This window comes from Mauremys reevesii, unplaced genomic scaffold, assembly GCF_016161935.1.
Source record: "Mauremys reevesii isolate NIE-2019 unplaced genomic scaffold, ASM1616193v1 Contig5, whole genome shotgun sequence".
Classification (NCBI taxonomy): Eukaryota; Metazoa; Chordata; order Testudines; family Geoemydidae; genus Mauremys; species Mauremys reevesii.
Genome location: NW_024100862.1, coordinates 1,411,803 through 1,425,537, shown reverse-complemented (window position 1 = coordinate 1,425,537; position 13,735 = coordinate 1,411,803).

The window sequence follows — 13,735 nt, the reverse complement described above, 5'->3', positions numbered from 1 at the left end:
AAATATCTCCAACGGCTGGTGATGGGACACTAGGGGCTTGGCTACACTTACAAATTTGCAGCGCTGCAGCAGGGTGTGAAAACACACCCTCTCCAGCGCTGCAAATTGCGGCGCTGCAAAGCGCCAGTGTGGTCAAAGCCCCAGCGCTGGGAGCGCAGCTCCCAGCACTGTACGTTATTCCCCACAGGGAGGTGGAGTACGGACAGCGCTGGGAGAGCTCTCTCCCAGCGCTGGCGCTTTGACTACACTTAGCGCTTCAAAGCGCTGCCGCGGCAGCGCTACCGCGGCAGCGCTTTGAAGTGCTAAGTGTAGCCACAGCCTAGATGAGGCAGGCTCTGACTTACTACAGAGAATTTGTAGCCAGGTGTCTGGCTGGTGGGTCTCTCCCACATGGTCAGGGTCTAACTAATCACTATTTTTGGGGTCAGGAAGGAATTTTCCCCCAGGTCAGATTGGCAGAGACTATGGGGTGTTTTTGTCTTCCTCTGCATGGGTACCTTGCAGATTTAAACTACCGTAAATTGTGGAGTCTCTGTAACTTGAAGTCTTTAAATCATGATTTGAGGACTTCTGTAACTCAGTGAGAGGTTAGGGGGCCTGCTGTAGGAGTGGGCGGGTGAGGTTCTGTGGCCTGCAACATGAACGAGGTTAGAGTAGATGATCATATGGTCCCTTCTGACCTTAAAGTCTATGAGTCTATAATAACACCCCATCACAGGGAGACCCGGCACCAACTCAAGGGGGCTGGCTGGCATGGAGAGAGGGAGAAGGGCTCCTCTGCCCAGCTGGGAGGTGTCAGGGCAAAGCCCAGCTGTCTGGGAGCAGAAAAGGGCCAGACCAAGGCTGGGGAGGGGAAAGCTGAGCTGCCTGCCTCACAGGGGTTGATGTAGGAAGTGGGGCCATTGGTGTTTCCCAGCCTAGATGCCCATTAGAACTGCTCCTGAGGTACAGATAGCAGTGCTGTCAGATGGACATTTTCTGGCTTCATTTCTCTGGCATTAGGCTGGTTTAGCAGAAAAGTAACATTACTGTGTTTTATCTTAAAGCATCCACCACCCCAGAGAGAAGAGACATTGACATACGCGATCATCGCTCTGCAGCGGGAGACATGTCATTAATGCTCCACTGGCTGAAATGCAGGACTCATCGTTGTGCAGCTGCATCACAGAACCTCCCAAAATCACAGGCAACTGTAACCTAGGCTTTGCAGCAAGGAAGTGGGGAACCTTCTCTGGGGCCACAGCAGGACAATGCACAGCACCCCAAAGTGCTGTAGGACACTGGAATATTCTTAGGGCAAATGCAGCCTGTTTGCCTTTTGGAAAAAAGTCACTGGCTGCTGCCGGCACCAGGTCCCTCACTAACCTCCCAGGCTGCCCTGGACCCCACATCCCCTGAAGTATGGGCCCCCCCAAAGCCCAAACATTGGTGGAGCCAGGCCCACATTCCTAACTATTGATGGCACACAGGTACCATGGGCCCATATAACTCACCGTCTATGAAGGGAAAAAAACTATATTTTACAGTGCTTTTCAGAAATCTATTGTGACATTCTGTTCATTGGGGGAGCACCCAGTAACCCCCCACATTCCTTATCTGCATATAATCGCGATCTCACATATAAAGCATACCTTGTAAGGTATCAGGGAAAGGTTATGATCTGCTGAAAGTCATTTCTCTCTCCATATATGTATATCTTTAATGCATGCGAAGTTATGAGGATTGTGTTGTATGTGGTCACTAAAGCATGCTGTAAGTTGGGGAATCAACCCGATATTAGCTCCCAGAGGCAACAGCAAGGAAAGTAACCAATGCCCAGGCAAGGTGTGAAACAACCCATCAACAGCCATTGTCCAGCAAGGAAACTACAATGCAATGACTCACCTGCATGAGGCCACACCAGGGGGGTTGCTCAGATTTGCCTGGAGACTCAGCAATGCCCCCCAGACATTCCTGGACATGTGTTCTACAAGCACATGGACTGAGGGTATAAAACTGAACACAGCAGGCTCAGGCTTGGCTTTTCTCCTTCACTCACCTACACTGCAAGTGTAACACAGAAACCGCGGTCATTGGCTGGAAGGATCAACCCGGGGACCTTTGGAGCTTAATGCATGCGCCTCTAACTGCCTGTTGAGCAGACTCATTTAATTCTCTCTAAGTGATCTCTGTGCCACTAGACGGGACAGAACACCACACCCAGAAGGTGTGTGGGTTACACAAGCTACAAGGTCGCTGGAGACTTGAGACTCCAACTGAGGGGACAGGCCCTGATTTCAAAGGTGAAATCTGTGGACTGCAATATCTAGTGGGGGTGAGAGAAACTGCTTAATCTGGTTGCTGCCCAGTCTAACAGGGTTGAGAGTTTAGACAGTGGGCTTATATTTTATTTCTTTTGGTAACTCACTCTGACTTTTTGCCTATCATTTCATATCACTTAAAATCTATCTTTTATAGTCAATAAATTTGTTTAATTGTTTATCTTTACCAGTGAGTTTGTATGAAGTACAAATCTTTGTACGGCTGGGGTATACCCATCTTTCCACTGATGAAGTAGTGAACCAATTAATAAATCTGCACTGCTTGTCTTGATGGTATATTCCTGGGGTACAGTGCTGGGAGGATTTGGCTCTGGTGCCTTTCTCTGGGTGATTCATGAGTGGCTCTGGGAACATTCATGCAACCTAGCTGGGTATATGGGCTCCACGTGCAGTTGGCTGAGTGATCACAGCACCAGGAGGGGTTGCTGCTGGTCACTAGTGAGACTTTGTGAGAGACAACGTGCCGCCCTAGCTTTGGGCGGAATGCCGCCCCATAGAGTCTGCCGCCCCAAGCAAGAGCTTGCTTGGCTGGTGCCTGGAGCCGGCCCTGCTTATGTCTTGCATAGAGTGAAGAGGATGATATTGCTGAATATCTGACCTCCTTTGAAAGGCTATGTGTATTACTTGAAATCCCTGATGATAAGGGAGTTCCTACCCTGATTGCAAAATTAACTGGTAAAGCTCGAAATATATTCAATGGAATTCCTAATGAAGATGCTTTAAACTATTGTACACTTAAAGATACTGTTTTGTGAAGTCTTCAGATTACCCCCAAAATATATAGAATTAAATTTAGGAATCTTAAAGGGGATATTGGAATGAGTAATGGAGAATGTGTAAACCAAATGAAATATTTGTTGGGGAAATGGGTGAGGGGTAAAGAGGTGGCAAGTTTTGAAGGAATGCTTGATCTTGTTGCTCAAGAGCATTTCTTAAGCATATGTAAGGCTGAAGTAAAGCAATGCCTATGGAGTAAAGATTGTGGATGAGATGACTTTTTTAGCTGATGTCTTTGAACAGACTCAGGCATCTATTGAGGGCAGGCCACAAAAAGAGAAGTTTAAAACTGGTGGGAAGGGAGGATCCCATTTTGCCCGTGGGAAGAGAGAAGGGGGTTGGGAGCCTAAACATTCTCCTCCCCCAAAACATCCCTCTATTGATAACTCCTATCCCAAATCTCCTGTAAAAGCAGAAGAGTCCAGAAAGTGCTATCAGTGTAATTCCACTGATCACCTAAGGAATAAATGCCCCTGTGCTAGGGGCAATCGGGCAACCAATAGCTCATGTTAGTTCTGCTGTCCTCAACACAGAACCCCCTCAGGCAATCAAAACCTATCATATTGGTTTTGTGAGATTAGCCTCTGCAGAATGAGACATGGAGCTGGTTAAGGTTGTCGAAATTAATGTCAGGGAGTACTTGGGACAGAAGGATACATGGGCCCAGATCTCTCTGGTTAAACAGAGTGTGGTCCCAAAGGCCAATATGTTACCTGGCCAAATGGCAGAGATTGTGGGGTGGGCGAAAGCAGATTCCTCATACCACTAGCTAAAATCCATGTGGTGTGGGAAGGTTTGGAAAGTGTTTTGACTGTGGGGGTAATGGAACACTTCCTAGTTGACCTGCTTCTTGGTAATGATTTTATCTGTGTAGCTCAGATTAAAGTATTTGCCTGCAGCAAGAGGGAATTTTATGCTGGGACCCCAGAGGGAAAGGGTAAGGTCTCAGGAACTGCTCAGAGAGTTTCCTTGATTCTTCTGCAGAAGAGGGAAGCCACATGCTTCCAGGTGGGAGGGTGGTTGAGACCAACTCCTACACTGCAGCTGGAGGCAACACCAAATGAGGAAGAGATGGGAGTGTAATGCCTGCCAGGGAAAGAATTGTCCTGGTTGTTATCTGCCAGCAGGTTGCAGATGAACCAGAGACAGACCCAGCTCTAGGGATCATAGAGAAATGTGTCCCAGAGGAGAGACCAAGGAAGGGGCAGGGAATCTCAGAAACCACTGAAGTGGGTGAGGATTCCTGTGACTCTGTAACACAGGGAAGAAGGGTGCTTCCAAGTATGGGAGGGATTGAGACTAGCTCCTTTCCAGCAGAAAGCAACATGCCCTCAGGCACAGGGGCAGTAAAGGTGTTGTCAGTGATTAAGGAAATTGTCCGAGTTGTTAGCTGGCAGAGTTTTGCAGATGAACAAGGGATAGAACTGTTCGTAGGGAGCACAGAGAACTGTGTCTTAGGAGGGGGCCCAGAGGAGGAAACAGGGGAAGAAATAGTGGTGGGGGTACAAGAATGTCTCTTCACTAGTCACTTGGGGCAGGATGCCCAGAACACTAGGAGGATGGCTGAGTCAGCCTCTGTGCACCCAGGCACTCAGCCTCTGACCCAGGTTTTGAGAAGGAACTGCGTACCTGACCTCCTGGAGGGGAAAAGTCACACAGCTGACTTCTCAGGGACAGAGAAAGGGGTGGCAGAGGGTTCCTCGATCCAGGTCCCAGTTTTTCAGGATGCTATTTCTGATAAGTTTGTGGAAAGTAACTGTGTCTCTTTAAATCAGGATGCAGCTCCAATGCCTGCGATAGCAGAGAAGTTGAGACCAGAAAATTGCCAGGTGGTACTTTGTGAGAACACAAATGACCAAACTGACAGAGAGGGAGTGTTTTCCTGGGGGATTTGGTTGTTTGTCTGACTGCAGAGGCTGGTGGGGAAAGCCCCTCTGTATCCGGATAGATTTTCAAGCTGTGGTGTGGAGTTTGGGAAGGATGTTTTCCTCTTGCCTGGATGTGGGTCTGTGTGTCTGAGGGGGCAGGGTCTGACTAGCAAGGCTAACAGCAGATGTGGGAGTCAGCTACCTGCTCCTGGGTAGAGGGAGGTAGCAGAAGTGAGACCAAGGTAACAGACACAATCTGAACCCTGGGAATCCTGAGTAAATCCATGTTTCAAGCCCATGGGTCACTGCTGAGCTGGAATGGGCAAACGAATCGCTCTTTTCTATCACTACGCTTTGTCATTATTAAAAGCTGTGACTCACCCTGGAGCTTCTCAACCAATTCACGGAGGCGTCTGGGGAGAGAATGACAGTTACACATGGTCATTTGGGTGTAAATGCCTCTAAGGGAAGGCACTTTGCTGGGCACGAATTATAACCCCCCCAGCTCCCACCTTTCCCCCAGCCAGGGCTCCCCCATAGGCAGCACTGAGCATAATGGAGCTTGATCCTGAGCAGAGTTGCTGGGGATACCAGAAGAGAGTATTTAACATGGCTGTTGAAGATGTTCAGTAAACGGTCTGTCTGGGTTTTTGACAGAGTTATTTAGTCACAAACAGAGTCGGCTTTCAGCAGAAAATTTCAAGATTTTGTTAAAAAAAGAAGTTCCCCAAAACTGAAATATTTTGGCAAAATCTAGAAATATTCTGATTCAAAATACCACCATGGTGCCACATGGGACTTGTAGTTCAGTTGCAGTGTGCTCATATTGTCCCCTGCAGGAGGGTTGGATCGCTGGGCTTCATCTCCCATGATGCACTGCAACCAGGGACTCCCACGATGTATTAGTTCCAGTCACCAAAAAGGGAGAAAGTGGTGCATCATGGGAGAATCAGAGAGCCTGGCTCAAAGAGGAGACCAGGAGCAGTAGACACCTGGACTACAGCTCCCATGAGGCACTCTTGCACCCAGCTCTCAGGGAAGGCGGTGGAACACTTTCCATTGGGAGCTTTCCCCGGGATGTGCCCTTTCCATGAAGGACTGGAAATGGTAACCCTTTGGCTCAGTCCCCTAAGCCATGGCAACACAGGACTGGGGATTACAGGCAAAGGGTGGAACAAAGGAACCGGAGGGACTCAGCTGCACGAGCCCTGGCATCCTGAGATCTCTTTCTCATAATTCAGTTTGATCCCAGGCAATTTGTTGTTGTAACTCTTGGCCAGACAGTCTGATCAGACAGTGGGATCTGTCCATCCCCCACCAATTAACAGATTTTCCCCCAGTCCCCACATTTCTCCCCCAACCCTGGTAACCCTGATACTCTACAAAAACTCTTACATTGAATATGATCTTCAGCAGAGTTGCTGGTGTCATGCTGGGCTCGTTCTCTGTGGGGAGTAATAAGGACAGGGGGTATCAGTGACACCGTGTGCTCTCTCTCTGTCACCTTGATGACACTGAGTCTGTTTTCAGAGGTCCAGCTGTGAGGAGATTTCTTCCTATGGCTTGTTTTCCTACTAGGACCTTACATCTCCAATCAGCTCACACTCAGTGGAAAGGCAGCAAATCCAACTTCTGGATAATCAGGGAACATGATGGCTTTACCATTTACAGAGGGAACATCTAATAAAGATGAGACTTGAACGTCCTGTTCTACTTCAGCAAAATGGCCCAGAACCAACTAACCAAAACCCCACTAGGTCAGCATGGAGTTATGATTGGGAGGAGGGGGTGGGGGCGAGGAACTGAAAATTCCTGAAACTTTAGGACAGAAGAGAACCTGGTCATTTTCACAAAGTTACAACTGGGTGTCATTTTTCAACAGATTTTTTTTTTCATGAACAATAGTTTAACAAAATGTTTGGCCAAACTATTAAATCCAATGAAATTTTCAATGAAAAAAATCTTAAAACAAAATATTCATTTTGTTTTCTTTTGAATGGACACTTTTGTTTTGTTTCACTTAGAAATTTTTAGTCAGAAAATTGTTTATTTGAAATTTTTTCACCCAAATAAAACTGGATTTTTAGCCCAGGTCTCCTCATTGCACAAAGGCTGAACATGCATTGTTAAGGCTCGACTTTAATGTATTTGCATATTGTGGAAATACAGCCTCAGAGCCCCACTTCTGGCCTAGTCTGCTAACCAGCTCCCATGTCCGAGGAGAGCAGGGTGGGAGTGTTTGTAGAGAGAGACTGGTCATAAGGCAGGAAGAAGGAGGAAAGGAATATTTGAAGAGAGGCAGCTAAGGAGCCTACAGGTGGGGAGCACAGGAGGAAGGCAGGGAACATACCCTGCTGGAAGTTGGAGTGGGGGCTCCCAGTACTGAGAGTCCATGTGTCATGTCCCCATTACCCCCACAAGTTTTATTGGCAGAGTTGCTGCACTGGGGACCCAGGCTGGGTTGGACACTGGCATAGTCTGGAAACTGCCTCTAGTCTCCCCATGCGCCTTTCCTTCTCTGTGTCCAGCTGGTCACCCCATGGATTGCCTCATCTCCCACCTGGGAACTCTCTGTCCCACCCCCAGGGCTGGCTTCTCCCCTTATCATGTCTGTCTGGGTCGGGACCATGTAGATTTCCTGGAATCCCTCTTGGAGCAATGTGCAGCTCATGAATATGCTCCCAGCTACGTAGCAGTGAGGCCAGCATGGGGCAGGCAGGTTTAGAACCAGTCAGGGCCAGCTCTACAGTTTTCGCCACCCCAAGCAGCGTGCCGAATTGCCACCACAGGCAGCGGGGGCAGTCCCTGTCCCCTTAGGGCGGCAGGTGCTTTTCTGTGGCTGCAGCAATTCGGCGGCAGCTTCTATGTTTAGCTGAAGCCGCCGTGGACAGCTAAACATAGCTTGGGGGAGAACAACAGGGACTGCCGCCCCTTGCAGACTGCCACCCCAAGCATCAGCTTGGAATGCTGGTGCCTAGAGCTGGCCCTGGAACCAGTGTATGGGTGCTGTGGCCCTCAGAAGGGCGGCTGGCTGCAGAAGGAATAGAGGGGAAAGGGAGCAGGAGTCGGGGGGAGCCCTGAATGGCAGATGCTGGCACAAGAGCAACCGGGAGCAACCCTTAGACATTCTCTTTGGGGTCCCTGCAGAGTTTGTGTGTGTGAAGGGTGGGGAAGGGGTCCCTGAGAACCCCCTGACAGGGTGGTGAGCAGACAGTGAACCAGCAGCACTCAGCAACTCCCCTGACACTGAGGGCAGCCAATGAGTTGGTCCCGCTGGTCTGTGCTGCAGAAGCGATCAGCTCAGAGCCCCCTCTGCACAGCGCGTTGTTCACACATATGGTGTGCACTGAATCTCCACGGGTGTTCCTGCTGCCTGGTTCTCGCCATCAGGCAGGGGAGCGCTACGGCTGCCCCATGAACAGACCCGCAACGAAATCACGGGCCGCTGTGAGGGAACCATCTGTGGGTGTTTTAGGGGACGTCTGTGTGTGAACGTGCTGAACCTTGCACTAAACCCTCTGCAGCTGATGGAGCTAACATTGGGTGTTAGTCACAACAGCTGGATGGACTGGAGACCGTTGGCTCCCAGCCAGGCCTGGCCACTCCCAGCCCTGCCCCAAAGAAGAGACCCAGTTCAAGGGAGCTGGCTGGGTCACTCAGTGCCACTTTGTGGCCAACCAGCCCCAACACACCCTGAGTGTAAAACAGGGTCACCTTCAGTCTTTGAAACCCCCGGGGGTGATTTTCAAATGAAGTCGCTCTGGTGCCAGTGAATTCGATGGGAACATGCTGCTTTGGCATACCCCTTCCTTAAAGTGTCTCCTCCTAATCCCCAGATCCCATCCCGACCAGGAAGTTCATTCTGCCCTGGCCTTTTCAAAACTTCCTCCAGAATAAACATAAGAACATAAGAATGGCCCTACTGGGTCAGACCAAAGGTCCATCTAGCCCAGTATCCTGTCTTCCAACAATGGCCATATGCCCCAGAGGTAATGAACAGAACAGGTAATCATAAAGTGATCCACCCCCTGTCTCTCATTCCCAGATTCTGGCAAATAGAGGCTAGGGACACCATTCCTGCCCATCCTGGCTAATAGCCATTGATGGACCTTTCCTCTATGAATTTATCTAGTTCTTTTTTGAACCCTATTATAGCCTTGGCCTTCACAACATCCTTTGGCAAGGAGTTCCACAGGTTGACTGTGCGATGTGTGAAGAAATACTTCCTTTTATTTGTTTTAAACCTGCTGCCTACTAATTTCATTTGGTGACCAATAGTTCTTGTGTTATGAGAAGTAGTAAACAATACTTTCTCTACACCGGTCATGATTTTATAGACCTCAGTCATATCTCCCCTTAGCCATCTCTTTTCTAAGCTGAAAAGTCCCAGTCTTATTAATCTCTCCTCATACGGAAGCTGTTCCATACCCCTAATCATTTTTGTTGCCCTTTTCTGAACCTTTTCCAATTCCAATATATCTTTTTTGAGATGGGGTGACCACATCTGCACACAGTATTCAAGATATGGGCACCATGATATTTTCTGTCCTATTATCATCCCTTTCTTAATTATTCCCAGCACTCTGTTCCTTTTTTTTTTTTGAGTGCCACTGCACATTGAGTGGATGTTTTCAGAAAACTGTCCACAGTGGCTCCAAGATCTCTTTCTTGAGTGGTAACAGCTAATTTAGATCCCATCATTTTATCTGTATAGCTTGGATTATGCTTTCCAATGTGCGTTACTTGGCATTTATCAACATTAAATTTCATCTGCTATTTTGTTGCCTAGTCACTCAGTTTTGACAGATCCTTTTGTAGCTCTTCGCAGTCTGCCTGGGTCTTAATTATCTTTAGTAATTTTGTATCATCTGCAAATTTTGCCACCTCACTGTTTACCCCTTTTTCCAGATAATTTATGAATATGTTGAATAGGACTGGTTCCAGAACAGACCCCTGGGGACATCACTATTAACCACTCTCCATTCTGAGAACTGACCATTTATATCTACCCTTTGTTTCCTACCTTATAACCAGATACCAATCCACTAGAGCACCGTCCCTCTTATTGCATGGCAGCTTACATTGCATAAGAGCCTTTGGTGAGGGACCTTGTCAAAGGCTTTTGAAAATCTAAGTACAGTATATCCACTGGATCTCCTTGGTCCACATGCTTGTTGACCCCCCTCAAAGAATTCTAGTAGATTGGTGAGGCATGATTTCTCTTTAATAAAACCATCTTGACTCTTCTTCAACAAATTATGTTCATCTATATGTCTAACAATATTGTTCTTTATTATAGTTTCAGCCAGTTTGCCCAGTACTGAAGTCAGGCTTACAGGCCTGTAATTGCCAGGATCACCTCTGGAGCTCTTTTTAAAAATTGGCATCACATTAGGTATCCTCCAGTCATCTGGTACAAAGAGAACAGGAGTACTTATGGTACCTTAGAGACTAACAAATTTATTTGAGCATATGCTTTCGTGGGCTATAGCCCACTTCTTTGGATGCATCTGGTACAGAAGCTGATTTAACTACCACAGTTGGTAGTTCTGCAAATTCATATTTGAGTTCCTTCAGAACTCTTGAGTGAATACCATCTGGTTCTGGCAATTTATTGCTGTTTAATTTATCAATTTGTTCCAAAACCTCCCCTAATGACACCTCAATCTGGGACAGTTCCTCAGATCTGTCACCTAAAAAGAATGGCTCCAGTTTGGGAATCTCCCTCACATACTCAGCCATGAAGACCAATGCAAATAATTCATTTAGGTTCTCCGTAATGGCCTTATCATCCTTGAGTGCTCCTTTACCACCTTGATCATCCAGTGGTCCACTGGTTGGTTAGCAGGCTTCCTGCTTCTGATGTACTTAAAAAAAATGTGCTATTACTTTTTGAGTCTTTGGCTAACTGTTCCTCAAATTCTTTTTTGGCCTTCCTAATTGTATTTTTACACTTCATTTGCCAGTGTTCATGCTCCCTTCTACTTTCCTCACTAGGATTTCACTTCCACTTTTTAAAGGATACTTTTTGCCTCTCACTGCTTCTTTTACTTTGTTGTTTAGCCACGGTGACTCTTTTTTGGACCCCCGCTCCCCACAGCCGGAGAGCTGAGCTCCACTGTGAGGCTGGAGTGGCCAAGCTGGTCCTTCAGTGAGGCCGAGAGAAAGGACCCAGAATGGAAACAAGACAGGAGAGGGAATAATCTCCTCCTACCTTTGATCCCTTGGTAGAGACATGACTGGAAGGCAGAGAAACAATGTGATATCAGACACGACATGTTTCCTCGTGGGGGGAGAGAGAGAGAAACTGAATGACGTGGCCCAAATTCATCATCGTATTGATGCAGAGCCCCATCCCCACAGCCCAGCCCAGCGCTCTCCTCCACCAGCCCCAGTGACTGCCCCCGGGAGTGGTGAGGCCAAGTCTGACCATTTTAGTGCCAGTCTCACAGCATTTGTTCTACATAAAGCCCCAGTCAGGGGGTTCAGTGAGAAACTCGGCTTTCATTAAAAAAATATATATGTAAATTTATAGCCCTCATGGCTGGAGAGAAAAGCCTCAAAATGTGATTTGAGAGACCCCACAAAGATCAAATCCCACAGGAAGATACAAAGAACCCACTTTGATGACTTGTTGGAAATCCCATGAGTTTTAAGCCAGTCTCGAGATTGTTGGGGTGACTCGAGTGCTGTGAAAGCTTGAGGTGGGGACACTGTGTGAGGAAAAGTTGGCAGGACAGAGCTGTGTCCAGAGCTCTATTTTCAGAGCTGTTAGGCCCTGATTCAGGAAAGTACTTACACACAGAAACATACTTAGGAGCCCTTCCTGACTTGGGGATTCCTTCATGAACTGCAGCCTTAGTTATCTGTGTGTTGATATTCCATCCAGACACACACCCCTGGCTGAGTCTTAGATGTGACCATGTATGGGGCAGGAACTGCCCTCTTTATTACTAATCTGTGCAGCAGTGGATGCAGTGGGGCTCTGATCCCTGACAAGGGCTACAAGGTGCTACTGTAATACAAATAATTAATCATAATGATAATCCCTTTCATCATCCACAGTATTCATCATCTATCCATAGTATTAATCATTTTTCCACAGTATTCTTTTCAGCAAGTTAAAGAAGTATGGGCTGATGAATGGATTATAAAGTGGATAGAAAACTGGCTAGATCATCGGGCTCAACGGGAAGGCTAACGACATTTTGGGCTGCATAAGTAGGAGCACTGCCAGCAGATTGAAGGACGTGATCGTTCCTCTATTCAGCATTGGTGAGGCCTCATCTGGAGTACTGTGTCCAGTTTTGGGCCCCACTCTACAAGAAGGATGTGGAAAAATTGGAAAGAGTCCAGCAGAAGGCAACAAAAATGATTAGGGGGCTGGAGCACATGATTTATGAGGAGAGGCTGAGGGAAGTGGGATTATTTAGTCTGCAGAAGAGAAGAATGAGGGAGGATTTGATAGCTGCTTTCAACTACCCGAAAGGGGGTTCCAAAGAGGATGGATCTAGACTGTTCTCAGTGGTACCTGACAACAGAACAAGGAGTAATGATCTCAAGTTGCAGTGTGGGAGGTTTAGGTAAGATATTAGGAAAAACTTTTTCACTAGGAGGGTGGTGAAGCACTGGAATGGGTTACCTACGGTGGTAATGGAATGTCCTTCTTTAGAGGTTTTTAAGGTCAGGCTTGACAAAGCCCTGGCTGGGATGATTTAGTTGGGAATTGGTCCTGATTTGAGCAGGGAGTTGGACTAGATGAGCTTCTGAGGTCCCTTCCAACTCTGATATTCTATGATCTCTTTGATCTCTCTCTCCAGCCAGCTTCCCAAAAACAAATGATAAGTTTCATTGTGTCTTTGATCATCTCTCTTCCCAGTCCCAGACACGCTGCAGGGTTGTCTCTGCCACATCTGTCTACTTTTGATAATACGGTTTGGCCTCACTGTCATACCCACCTTTCTTTCCCAGAAGATAAAGTACCACAGCCAGAACCACGATGGCAGGGATTGTAATGCCCAACAAGAACTTTATATCCGGCCCTAGGAAAGAACCTCAATGTGAATGGCCTCTCCAAGCAGCCACCAGCAAGTCCCCACCGGCTTGAGCTGACTGAGTTCTATAGAAAGTGACCTAATGGGACTGAGATCTGTATGGCATGCAGAGACTTGTGCAGAGCTCGTCCAAAATTATTTAATGGAACAGTTTTCCATCAGAAAGTTCTGTTTCTTCAAAATGAAAACCTATTGACAAAGCGCTTTGATGTTTCTGAATCAAAATGTGCTGAGTTTCTTCTGTTCCATGAAAATCTGAAATTTTGACTTTTCATCCTCATTCAGGATGAAAATAAAATTTGAAAGGTCAGTATTTCTTGCAGGACCAAAATGCTGTGTTCCCACTAGCTTTTGAGGCACAGATAACATAAGTGTCAAGTATCAGAGGGGCAGCCATGTTAGTCTGAATCTGTAAAAAGCAACAAAGAGTCCTGTTGCACCTTATAGACTAGCAGACATATTGGTGGAAATTTCCAGAGGCAGGTATCACCCATGAAAGCTTATGCTCCAATACATCTGTTAGCCTATAAGGTGCCACAGAACTCTGTTGCTTTTTACAGATATCATTAGTATCGCTCTGGCTGGAGTCACTAGATGGTGCTGTTACCCAAAGTCTGACACCATCTTCTCCTTGCCATGGGAGCTGTACACACAGTCTTTGTAGATATACAGTTTAGGTGTTGGTTTGCTGGTGCAGACGCTTTGGGGACAAACA